At 35.5% G+C, this 14,134-nt stretch overlaps 1 long non-coding RNA gene across 2 annotated transcripts; it reads right to left on the bottom strand.

Annotated features, from left to right (window-relative positions):
- Positions 1 to 670: 670 nt before the first annotated feature.
- Positions 671 to 9,782, bottom strand: LOC310725539. Of its 2 annotated transcripts, XR_014533393.1 has the most exons (5): positions 9,458 to 9,782; positions 8,011 to 8,046; positions 4,457 to 4,563; positions 1,320 to 4,329; positions 671 to 1,285 (listed from the first exon to the last, which is right to left on the bottom strand). It is a non-coding gene; the product is annotated as an uncharacterized lncRNA (long non-coding RNA). The 2 variants fall into 2 exon arrangements; XR_014533394.1 differs by lacking the exons at positions 671 to 1,285; positions 8,011 to 8,046; positions 9,458 to 9,782 and having other exon boundaries at positions 1,965 to 4,329; positions 4,457 to 4,980.
- Positions 9,783 to 14,134: the final 4,352 nt, after the last annotated feature.

The raw sequence follows: 14,134 nt of genomic DNA, 5'->3' as shown, positions 1-14,134 counted from the left end.
ATAACAGCAAATGGGGACAAAGGGGATGTTTAAAAAGCAATTTTAATATGAATCTTATGGTTAGGTGTCCAAAAACATTTGTATACAGAGTATATATACTGGGTTATCTGGTAATGGAATGTGCTGCTTCCCTCACTCAACAGTATCCCCAGTGAAGGTCAAGGGAATTTTTTATACATTGCTAAATGTTTATTTCAATGCTCAATTATAATATTATAGAGGCATTCTATACAATAATGCATTAGATTCTAAGACTACATAGAACTCTAGCTTATTCCTACATTTGAATTTTAATGCAACCACGAACTGTTAATATTATTCATGAAGTGTTTATATTATTCATCACTCAATTAAGGTGATCAAATACTGTATCTCAATGTAGTATGAGAATATTGCAATGCCTGTTTAATTTAATATCATGATACAGCATTATGTACAGTCGAAGATCTACAATCAAAAATAAAACAAGAATAAAAAAGGTCTAATTTTAAGACAAATTCCCATAATACAATTTATATATTTATCTTGAATTTAACTATATAAGTTGGTAAGTTGTAAAAAAATAAAATAAAATTTATAAAATTCTGCCAATGCATGGTGTCAGTTTTAAACTGTATATTGTCCTGATGTGAAATCAGTGTAAATATCAGTGTTACTTATTTAACTAACTTTACCACATAGACAGAACAAAGGAGTCAAGTAGGTCAAGGGGAAGTGGAACGAGTCTGATGGTAATCACCACCTGGTACGACAGCATGAACATTGTTTCCTCTAAACCCGGTCAGGAGTTTCTGACCATCAAATGTCACTCATCTTCATTTGGAATTTGGCATAATCATAATTTATTTTACATATTTAACATGTTGCTAAGTTTAACCAGTCTGTTAATTATGCAACCAGAGAGACGTGTAAATGACCTCCTGTATGCACATTTAAAGGAAGCATACAGTTAATCTGTTTTGCCACCACTTAAATGGTCTGATCACACCTGGTTATTCTGGCACCCACATAGCTGCCTGTTGTTCATAAGCAGTCTGTGAAAAAAAGGTGGAAACAGGAAGCTCTGCATGTTTGCACTGATACAAAGTCTGAATGGTACAAGCCTGGATTATCAAAGTCCTAAAGAAACTGCTGAACTTGAAAGCCTTTGGACAAAGAGACATCTGAGTAGTGTGCTGCAGAAAGAGCTGAAGTCAAGAATGAGAAAGTTAAAAGAAGCATACAGAAGAATGCTGAGTGGCAGAACAGAACTATGCACAGGATATGTGTGGGCATGAAGAAAATCCTTGGCTTTAAGGCAATGCGGCGGCAGTGCCAGCCTCAACAGAGCCAACAATCTAAATGTGTCTTAAAACAAGTTTAGCATACCTGCCTTTTGCCTTACCTGCATATCCTCCATTCTCTCACCTTCTTAGGTGAACTCATTTCTGGACCCTGTACATAATGTTTCAAAAGGACTGCATGAAGAAGCAATTCAAACCCATCCATCCGTTTCTATTAATTTAAAAGATGGATAAAATTCAGATCAGCAGCTGTCAGTCAGACCACTGCATTTACTCATTTATATTTACACTGTACCCCACTGATTTCCAGTACAAACTGGATCTTTATCACCTGCAGAAATTATATAGAAAGTCTGTGAAGGGAGTGTACCAGTGCAATGTATGGATTTGGTGAACAACTTTGTGGCTGATGTTAGTAGAAACATTTACTCCTGAATGTTAATAAGGTGATGGTATTCCACTTTAGGATGAGGAAGAATATAACAAAGACTGATAAGTATCATGTACACAATATTGAGCTGCTTTACGAATAGCCTACGATACCTTAATGTCCTAATAAACAGAATGGACCTGAAGCTAGATATTTTGGTGGGGGCTCTATTCTGGGATGCCCTGGAATTTAAGATGGTTGTGAAAACAAGAAAGTCCTATGGTTCCTTAGTCAAACAGCAGAGGAGGCTTTTTTTTTTTTTTTTTTACAAAATCTGATGTTTATTGTGAACATTAATTTAATGTTTTTTATGTATCTACATGGTAATATGCATTGGCTTATTTCAAATGATTGTCTGGTTGGAAAACTGCATGAATGAGTAGGTGTGCAGGTGTTCCTATCGAGTAAGTGTATAAATTGGGGGGCTTAACACGGGCTCACCTGCCTCTATTGACAAGCCAACACTGGTGAATAAAAATTCAAATATGATAAATAATTATTGCAAAGAAATAATAATAGTAACTTTTTTATAGAAGCAAGAAAAACGGCAAACCAAATTTTTAAACGGAAAAATAAAACAAAGATTAGAAATGAATAATTGGTTTAGTACACATTTGGAATTGTTTGCTATCAAAGACAGTTCACAGTTATATAGTATAAAGTGGGTAAGGTTTCTCCAGTGTTATTCTGTATATGCCTCTATTCTGAATTGTTTGCTACTCCTTCTTGGAAATAGTCTTGTGTTGTTATTATATAATTTATTGGTGTAATAACAAACCCTGGGCTAGACCACATTTTGTTTGTTATCTTGCAAAGAACCAATATGAGAACATTGTCTTGCTTTTAAATTTCTTGTTTCTGCTTCAGCATTACGCAAGGTACATTCTTCCTCTATTGCCTAGCAAAGTAGCACACCAATGTTGGACAAAGATTGGGTAAATGTATTTTTTGTTGTGGTGTTTCCACTAGGCTACCCAAAGCCACCCAAAATACTGTAGATGATTGGTACCTGGCAACTGTGTAATTCCTGTTTTGAACTTCTGCTTTTGTTTATGTCAAAATGGTTGAACTGGCAATTTTAAAATAAAAGGATTTACATAGTCATTTTAATATTAATCCCTGAATATTTTTTTGAACCCTCTGCTATCTGTAGAACTTTCTGATGTTTGCTTGGGTGTACATGTATGAACAGAGTCTGTCTTTGATAACAAACAATGGTTCTGCACTGGGTCTTAGTTTTGAGAATCAGATCTTCTAGCTGTGTCAGAGCCAGACTGAGGACAATGTTGGTGAATGGACAGCCAGGCTGCAAATCTCTGAGTTCCCCCAAGGAGCCTTGGACTTCAGGAAGAAGGAATTCCAGAATGCTGAAATCAGGTGGTGGTGTAGAAGGGATCTGCTTCAGATTCCTAAGACTTTGTTTGAGGAAAGACCACTTGATATTTGGTGTGCAGATCTTGCAGGTTATAATAAGCAGGGTGTCCAGATTTGCTTTCCCAATTCTCTTAATGGGAGGAACAATAAAAACAATAAAAGCACTAAGGCGTTTAGCCAGAATGCGAGAGAATATTAAATAGTCCACACTAACTTTTCTGTCACCTGAAAGATGAGATTTTATGAAATCTTCAGGTATGCGTTTGTTTTTTACAATGCGGTTATATTCCAGCTTTAATATTTCTGTCATTGGACATTGAAATCTTTTGTAATAATCTATTTCCAACTTGTTACATCTTTGTTTTTCTGAATCAGTCAAGGACTTGATGGCACTTAGTACTTCAGCCCCATTTATTTTCCCTGGTCTCCTGTCAGGATCAAATCTAAGTTCTTTTAGCATTGATGCAACAATTGGTATTTTATTTTGGGACTGCTTCTGAACCCTGACATGTAGAACAACGGGTTTGTGGTCAGAAATATCATTATTCTGTACCTTGATTTTATACCCTCGTTCAATTTTGTCCTCCGCCATAAAAATCATGTCTAGCCTGGAGTGACACTCACTCTGACATCGTATGAATCCCTTCTCAGTGGCACGTAAGGATGACCAGCTATCTCTAAGATTCAGAGATACAGTAAAATCTTCTAATATTGATGTCAATTGTGAATTCTTTGAAGAAGAAGGTTGCCGATCTAAGATGGGGTGCAAAACGGTGTTGAAATCACCACCAACCAATAGGACACCCTCAGCTGTTTCCATCAAGTACTCTTTCAGTCTACCCAAGACATTTTTGTCTTTTCTATGATTATACACATTAACAAGAGTGTAGAGTTCACCATGCAGATGACAAAAGAGCACAATATAACCTCCACTGTAATCCTCGTCATGGCATATGTACTTAAATGGCACTTTGTCTTTTATCAGTATGACGACTCCTTTGCTGTGGGAGCTGTGCACAGTGTAGAAGATTTTCCAGTCTTTTTCTGTCTCATCTTCCAATATTTTATAACACTTTGGCCCAATGTGTGTCTCTTGTATGAAGGCAACATCAGCCTGAAGGTTATTTAGGCTGCTCAACAAATTTGAAAACTTTTTTGGCAAGTCCCTCGTGCTTTTAACCCCACGAACATTCCAGGTGACGAAACGGAGAGTTGTATATAATCGTGACAGCATTGTGGAACCTGTGCAAATATAAATCTTGATTATTTTATAGCATGATTTATGGATTACATGGATGAACAGATGAATCAAACCATTACGTAAATAATGTCAGTATTTTCAATTATGTGCCAGTAGCACAATACATACATTAATGCACATGCAAGTCAAGACCTTTAGGTGAAGTTTATATCAATCACTGGAAGGTTGAAACATGTTATGTTGGTAGCAGAAAGCCTGGTTTGACTTTTGAACTCCTGGAAATTTCATATAAAAATCAAATCAGTAAAAAGTCATGACCAGGAAAATGGCAAGATTTGTTTTTATCTGCCTGGAAAGATATTTATTTAACCTTTCTTTTCTTACTACAATGAGTGGAAAAACATCTTAGCATCACTTATGTGCCTTAAAGTGTATGGACTACCAAAACAGAACACTGTCCAGTTTGGTGACTCTGTACCTGTGGTAACCTTAGATTCTTATTTTTGGCTGACAAGAGTAAAATCCACTGTGGTCTTCTGCAGTTGTAGCCCATCCATTTCAAAGTTTGATGTGCTCTGCCTTCTGGGATGCTTGTCTGCTCTTCTTCTCAGATCCTTCTCACCAGCAAGGTGTATTTGAATCTTTTTTGCATTGTGCTGCTGCCTCTTGATTGGCTGATGCAGATGTCTGGGGGTACTAATTAAAATTGATTCAATATTTTTTTATAATTTTTTTTATGATTTCTTTACTAATTACTTGTTAAAAAAAACACTCACATTCGTCCACGTCTTTGTTTATTACTAGTAAATATTTTACATGAAGTCTAGTAATACAGACAACATAGATTTTGTTAGTTCTATCAAAAAAAAAAAAAAGATGACATAAACGTGAGTTGGAATAGGCATGATCAAAGTAATACGTGTACAGATTTTTATTCCATTAAAACTGTGTTAACATGAACAGATGCTGATTGCTGATCAAGTACAATCCTTTAGAAAAAAAAACATTTTTACTTTATTTTCTGATGCTGAAGATTAAGTAATTCTATATCTATTAGATTAATATCTTTCACATGTTTTTAAGCACCACATATACTGCATATAACTAGAGCTCTAACAATTTACTGTTTTATTTTAGAAAAATTTTATACATTTTCAAATAATTTTATAATTGTATGTATGATTTTAATTAAAGAATTTAATCAAATGTAATGAACGATTATCAAAAAAATGTAATTACATCATACTTATCTATTATTTTATATTTAACTTTTCGCTCATTACTATAAAAACTAAGAACGGTAGGTCCCACTGATATGTACAAATATTTGAATATGTAAATATCTTTGAGGTTACATGGATAAAAAAAATATTTGTTTTTTTGTCTTGGCCATCGAAAGACGGTTTAGTGTTAAACCATTTGGGACATATCACCTGTTAACTTGCTAGTTTTCTGTACTTTACTGTTTTGATGATATTTATATAGTCTTTGATAATTTTCATATCCTTGACAATAAAGCTTTTTCATGTTTTATTGAAAAAAAGTATTCTGCAGTTTTGCCACTTTCATGCATTTTTCATAAGGTTATTATTTCTTATCTTTTATTGAGTATGTACACATAACAGGCATAACTTTATGGCTGCTGATCAGGCATAACATTATAACCACCTGCCTAATATTGTGTTGGTCCCCTTTTTGCTGCCAAAACAGTCCTGTGCCTTCTAACAATAACAGCATAAACTTCTTGAGCAATTTGAGCTACAGCCTTTACTCCCATGTTCTTAATGATGTAAAATTAGTATATACCAGTATATCATAAATCAGTATTAATATCAACTTTCCAGATGTTAAATCTGCCCATTCCATAGGCACTAATGCACCCCCAGACCATCAGAGATGCAGGCTTTTGAACTGAGCACTGATGATAAGCTGGATGGTCCATCTCCTCTTCAGTTCAGAGGATTGCAGCATCCATGTTTGACAAAAGAATTTCACATTTGTTTTCCACTTTTGTCTAACTTAAATGTGCTTTGGCTCAGAAAAGGCAACAGCATTTCTGGATGTTCACATATGGCTTTTTCTTTGCATAATAGAGCTTAAGGTGTTTCTCATGCAGTGGTTTTCATTACAGAATCAGGGCTGTTTTTATTGCAGTGCCGCCTGAGAGCCCAAAGATTACGAGCATCCACTATTGATTTTCACCATTGTCCCTTGCACAGAGATGTCTCCAGTTTCTTTGCATCTTTTCATGACATTATGCACTGAAGATGAAAGTTTCAAAGTCTTTGCAATTTCATTTTGAAAAATCACTTGATTACCCCCAGCTGTTTCCCTTAGATGGTCTTCTAAACTACGCAGGACATTTATATCTGATTTATGATTGTACATGTTAACAAGAAAGTAGAGTTCATCATACAAACAACAGATTACAATGTAACCCCCACTATAATCTTTATCATGGCATATGTACTGAAATGGCATCTCAGATTTTATCAGTATTGCAACTTCATTGCTGTGAGAGCTATGAACAGTGAAGTAGACATTCCGGTTTTCAACTTCCTCCAAGATTTTCATAACAATCTACTCCCTGATCTGTTGGTAATGTTTCCACCTGTGTCTCGTTAGCCCTCTGTGCATTTAAGTTCCCCCTTTTGTGGCTGTGTTTGTAACATAACATGCCACAATGTAACGTGAGTCATGTGATTCATTCTCAAAAGTTTTGGGACTGTCTCTCAGAGTGTGCTTTACTAGTGTTTTTTTTTTTTTTTTTTATTGTTTCTTGATTTCCCGGTGTAGGACTCGGTTTCGCCTGTCCTTCTTTGCTGACTCTATGTTCTATTTTTGGTTTGTTCATGTTTTTCTTTTTTTCTGATTGATGATATGTTATCTGTTAGGCTTTTTTATGTTAGCGGTTATGTTTTGTCTGTACTGATGTGATCTCGAGTGTGCTGTGTTTCCTGAATCTTCTTCCTTCTATCAAGTTTTCCCCCTTTGAAAGACTTTGTTTCAGTTTGTTGTGCTTTAGTTTTTTTCCCATTTAGGCTTTGGGTATTTGGTTCAAATCCTAAGACTTCATTTAAGTATTTATTTTCCATCCTTAAGTTACCTTTTGTTTGATGATGAAACCTGTATTATTTCTTTCGACTATTTTGCCTGTTTTCACTTTTGTGCTTTTGTGAACTCTAAAACAAAGAACTACCGCACATTACAGCACTTCTGAGTACAGATAGTTTGGGTTGCCTTACGCAAGGGTCCAGGAATGGCATCTTGGTGATACTGGGGCTTCCAATCAGTAACCCAAAACCTTAACCACTGTGCTACCACTTCCCTATTGCTATGGTGAGTATTATGTTGATCTGCTACTACACCAAACTAAAGCAAATAATGCTATATTTGCTACAAAATAATAAATGATTACCTGATATATATATATATATATATATATATATATATATATATATAAAATGTTGTATGTTATTTAAAAGTAGGTCTTATAAAATGTTTTGAGAAATGTGTAAAACTGGGGGGGGGGGTCTGCTTTCAGAATACAAAACTTGGGTTGTTAATGCATGGTATTATAATATTTGTTAGTAAATTTTTGTTTTGCATCATAAAAACAATTGTATAAAATTCAATTTTAGGTCTGTCTTTTTTTTTATGAGGTTATTTTTTTTCAATAAATATTGTGCATTTTTATATAGCTTCTTCTACTGGGCTCTTACCTTGTACATTCAGCTGGCTGCAGAAATGAGTTGCATCTGAAAGAAAATTGAGTCAAGTCAAAAAAACTACAGCAAGTAGTTTACATAGGGAAATCACATGGCAGGTGTTCATATAGTAACCTGTGAAAAGTAAAATCTAAATTCATTATGAGTATGAAATAAAAGAACATTTAAGTGTAATGGGAATAATTAACAATTTCTTTGGAGCAGGTGGAAATCTGCTCACAACCAACCAATATAAAAACCTCTGCTAGTGTGCATGCATAAGCAGAACAGTCAGTTTTTAATTTTTATTTTTAATTTTTTTTTAAGCCAGATTGTATCTGAAACTATGGAGCTGGAGTTGTGTCCATTACACAACAATTGCAACAGGCTAAACCCTTTTGTTTGTTATCCATGCAAACATTAGATACCAAACTTGGAAAAAGTTTCTATATTCTACACAAACATTTTAATGTATTTCTTAGATCAAGAGTTTCATGATATATATATATATATATATATATATATATATATATATATATATATATATATATATATATATATATATATATATTGTTTTTATATTTAATTTTTTTTTACTAAATTCTTGAAAAGTTTATAGTTATTATTGTTTAATTTTTTGATTACTCTTACTTGTACATGCAACCACTTGAAATAATACAACTGTGCCTGGAAAATACAACTGTAATTTTCCATTTTAATGTATCATGATGACAAATTATCTTTGGATTTTCTTGACCAGGCCACCGCTTAACAGGTGCAAAGACTGATGTAGTTGGTACAGCACCAGCTCATGTTCAGTTTACATCCACATACAGTTTAATAGAGCACTTATTTATTTGGATTACTGAGTAGTAATATGTTTTATTGACTTTGTTCCCTTGTTTGCCAATCCTTTGTTCTAGGTTTTCTTTTTTTTCCTTGTTTTGGTTTCATATTTTTATTATTGTCCTCTTTATGTTGTTTGCTGAATGACTGACCCATATTTGTTTAAGAAAATTCATTTGCAATTTGAAATTGTTGTTAAATAAACAATCATCATCATGCAATCGCATCTGCCATTTTCCTCATAACATGACAAGTGTTCAGTACAATAATTAATGTTAAAGCCGTAAACATTACAGCCCAAACACACAACTTGAGAGAGAACATTGGCTCAAAACTGCAGAAAGAGACACGTGTTTGCATGGCCGTCCAAACCACTATGTTGATTGAATGGCCAAAACTAATCATTTATATTAAATCGACGGGGATAACCAAAACTATTAATGTTAGGTTTACACCGAAATAATACAAATACAAAGAAATTATTAAAGTACAGATTAGGTTGGATACTATTTTAAAAAGTGTATTGTGTTATTAACTTAAAAAATATATATAATTACAAAAAATGTAATTTTATACTGTACATTACAATTAATGGGAACTTACTGTGCACACTCACCTAGTAAAAATTAAGAAGTGTATCCAATGAAAAAGGTCATTTGTACTTGAAAAGAACTGAAGCTTTTTACACAAAAATCCATCACAGGCAAATTAGTTACAGTAAATGGCTGGTCCATAAGATTAAAAACAATAGTTGATGTTTATGGAAAGTAAATGCACACATGCAAACATAAGCACATCCCATTTTTAATGATGAAATGTTTAACCCTTTAAGACCAAAGCTTAAGCATGCTTGGGGATATGATTGTGTTGTTTAACACTAAATGTATTGTTAATTTTCCCACACGTGTAAGAAAATTGTGACAATCAACAAGAGGATTATGCTCTTGTTGATTATGCTCCCCAACTGTTACTTTCAAGTGGCAAGACCCCTTTGAAATGAGAAGTTGGTGATGGCACTTGAGAGGTTCTGCAAAGAAGAATGGGAGAAACTGCCCCAAAATAGGTGTACCAAGCTTGTAGCATTATACTCAAAAAGACTTGAGGTTTTAATTGGTGCCGTAGGTGCTTCAACAAAGTATTAAGCAAAGGGTGTAAATACTCATATACATGCAATTTTGTGTTTTGTTTTTTATTTTTAATACATTTGCAAAAAATTCAGACATACTAGTTTTACGTTGTCATTATGGGATATTGTTTGTAGCAAAATATTGAATTTAATCCATTTTGAATAAGTCTGTAACATAACAAAATGTGGAAAAAGTTAAGCACTGTAAATACTTTCGGATGCACTGTAAATTAGTAAGCTAACTATGTTTTGTTGAAAAGGTAGAAGAACTTGAAATTGGTATGCTTCGCCTTTAAATGCAAAACTGAAAGACTTCCTGTTTTGTGAAAGTATACATCATTTAAATCCACAATGACAAACAAGTCTTGAAAATAGATGTGAGACATAATGTCCTAGACTGCTAGCATTTTAAGCCTGTAGAGTAACTGTACACAAAATCCATTGAGTTAACTATTATAAACTAAGTACTAAACTAATAATTTTAGGTCAGAACAACACCTTAATACTAAAAAAACAAAGTCATTTCTTTATAAATAAATATATATATATATATATATATATATATATATATATATATATATATATATATATATATATATATATATATATATATATATATAAAATCTCAGATACAATTTTGTAGCAGACCTTTCACGTGCTTACCTTTCACAACCGCCTGGTGGAAAAGGAAGAGTATCAGATGAAAAAGCTTATTTGTACTTGAAATGATTTGAAGCATTTTATATAGTAACACATTACAGGTTGTAATTATTGCTTAAATAGCTGTGCTATTAGATTTACATCAAAAATGAGTGTATATGTAAAATGTATTAGATTTTTAGAAAAGCAACTTACAAAGAGAGAGTAACGAAATAGAATCGCAAAAAGCAACCAATGCTCACATACACATTTGTAACCCTTTAAGACGTAAGCTTAAGCATTTGTGGGGAAATACGTGTGTTGTTACATTCTGAACACTCATATTTTTAGGGTTACCTGTAAATGTTTCATTTTAAATACAACGCTTTGAGTAAATAAAGTTATTATTGAACAATATACAGTAAAATGAATACTTAGTATTGAATGTTTTTTGGCTATTGTATACTGTATGTATACAGTGAAACCTCGATACTTGCGGGCTTAGAGTTTACCCTCCAACTTTTCCTTACATAATTACATTTTCTTCATTTTTTTTTATATGGTTTTTAATATATTTCTCTAGCATTCCAACTTCCTAGTATTACACCTTGACACTTTCTTGACACTACTTTTTGCACTTTTGTTGCTATTTCATGATTATTATTTTTTTACAACTTTACCTACTTAAGGTATTGTTTTTGCTTCTATATATTTTAGTGATGATGATGATTTAGTTGATGCTGTGCTCAGTATTGCTCAACAATAAATGTTATGTGCACTATATTGCCAAAAGTATTGGGTCACCTCACTTTCCCAGCCATATGTGGTTCTTTCCCAAACTGTTGAAGGCACACAATTATATAGAATGTCTTTGGATGCAGTAGCATGACATTTTCCCTTCACTTGAACTAGGAGACCCAAACCTGTTACAGCATGACAATGCCCCAGTGGACAAGCCTGCGCCAAGAAGATATGCTCTGCATGGGTTGGAGTGGAAGATCTCCAGCTTTAGAGCTTTGATCAAAACCCTATTGAACACCTTTGGAATGAATGTGAACGCTGACTGCACCCCAGGTCTCCCCAGCCCTCCCAGGCCTTCTCACCTCACCTACAAGTGTAGTTTCAGTTACCTCTCCAATCAACCTCTTCATCATTGTCATCTACCACCCTCCTGGTCCCCTTGGAGACTTCCTAGAAGAGATGGACACACTTCTCAGTACTTTCCCTTCTGACAGCACCCCTCTGGCCGTTCTTGGTGACTTTAACCTCCTATCTGACAAACTTCAGTCATTTTGCCTCTTGCCTTTTCTAAATACCTTTTCCTTGACATTTAACAGCTGCCCTCCAACACACAAGGGAGGAAATGCCCAGGACCTGGTTTTTACCTGCCCTACCCCAGCTACAGACATGACTGCCTCTCCACTTCCAATCTCTGATCATCACCTGGTTTCCTTTTCAATCACTCTTCCTATTCAACCTAAAAATAATTTACATGTTTTTCTTATCCATCCCAACCTTCACTCCATCTCTCCCTCCTCTGTAGCTTCCTGTACTCTTTCATCTCTTCCTGACCCTGACTCCTTTTCCTCTCTACCCTTGGACGTTGCTACCGACTCCTTCCTCTCATCTCTTTTCTCAACCATGGACCTCCTTTGTCTCTTGACTACAAAACCCAAGAAAATTTCTTGTTCCACACCATGGCTGTCAGACGTTTTGCGCAGAAATCGACGAGAACTCAGATCTGCAAGCAAGCAAGGGTCATTCCCAACTTGAAGAAACCTGCTCTGGATCCAACAGATGTCAACAACAGACATACAGACCGGTATCACTTCTCTTCTTTCTTTCTAAATCTCTGGAATGCACTGTTTTTAACCAACTGTCTGTTTATTTCTCACAGAACAACCTCCATGATCCTAACCAGTCTGGGTTCAAAGCGACATATTCCACAGAGACAACTCTTTTGGTTGTTTCTAAAAAAACTGCATGCTGCTCGGTCAGCTGAAATGTCATCTGTACTTATCCTCCTTTCAGCAGCATTTGACACAGTCAACCACAAGACTCTTTTGTCAACCCTCAAGAGCCTCGGTATCGGCGGAACAGCATGGGAATGGTTTGCTTCCTACCTGGAAGGTTGCCTATTCCAGGTAACATGGAGGGGATCCACATCTGCCCCGTGCAGACTCACCACTGGTGTCCCACAAGGCTCGGTACTTGGTCCCCTTCTTTTCTTCCTCTATACCCACTCCATTGTTGAAGTCATATCCTCACATGGGTTTTCTTACCACTGCTATGCAGATGTCACTCTTTTCTTTTCCTCCATCAGATAAAACAGCTTTCACTCGGATCTCAGCATGCTTGACAGACATCTTCATAGATGAGTGCTCACCAACTGCTGGTCATCCCAGGTGATTCATCTCCAGGTCAAGATCTCCAAATAACACTTCATAACTCTCTGCTCTCCCCTTCAGCCACTGTTTGTAACCTTGGGGTAACTATGGACAATGAACTGTCCTTCTTCCCACATGTCACTAATGTGGCTCGTTCCTGTGAATTTCTTCTCTACAACATCAGAAGGATTCGACCATTTCTGTCCACACAAGCTGCCCAGGTGCTTGTTCAGTCTCTTGTCATTTCAAGACTCGACTACTCCAACTCTCTGATGGCAAGTCTTCCCCTGAATGCTATTCGTTCACTGCAAATGATCTAAAACGCAGCTGCACGACTTGTGTTCAATCACCCCGAGTTCTCCCACACCACCGCACTGCTGCGCTCCCTTCACTGGATTCCAGTAGCTGCACGTATCAGACTCAAAACACTGATGCTTGCCTACAAGGCCAAATATGGACCAGCGCCATCTTACCTCAGTGACCTCATTACATCTCACACTGCACCACGCTGTCTGAGATCCTCCAGCACTGTTCGACTGGTACCACCTTCTCTCAGAATGAGAGGTACGTATACTTCAAGGCTCTTTTCTGTTCTGGCACCAAGGTGGTAGAATAAACTTCCCCTAGATGTCCGTACAGCGGAGTCCCTGACTATCTTCAAGTGACGATTGAAGACCTACCTATTCCTGAAACACTTAAATTAGCACCTTCCAAGTTTGCCTTGTAGAATTCAAGAGTTATATTTATATTAAGTTTGTAATCTTGCAGACCAGTGTAGATTTATTTATTGCTAGAGACTCAAAGCACTTTTGTACGTCGCTCCAGATAAGGGCTTCTGCTAAATGAAAATGTAAATGTACATCAGTACCTGATTTTACTAACATCCTTGTATCTGAATGAGCACAAATCTCCACAAGCACACTCCAAAATCTAGTAGAACAAACCTTCAAGAAGAGTGAAGGAAATTATAAAAGCAAATTGGAAATAAATGTAGAATGTGATGCTCAAAAAGGACATATGACTAGGTGACCCAATAATTTTGGCAATATAGTGTATGTTTAGTATGCTAATTGTGCATATTTTCTTTTTGATATACGTTTTATTAAGCTGAATAAGTCCTCTTGTTCAGTTTAACTTTTCA

The sequence above is a fragment of the Silurus aristotelis genome (genome assembly GCF_946808225.1).
Source record: "Silurus aristotelis genome assembly, chromosome: 1".
Classification (NCBI taxonomy): Eukaryota; Metazoa; Chordata; class Actinopteri; order Siluriformes; family Siluridae; genus Silurus; species Silurus aristotelis.
This window is presented reverse-complemented; position numbering and strand designations above follow the sequence as displayed.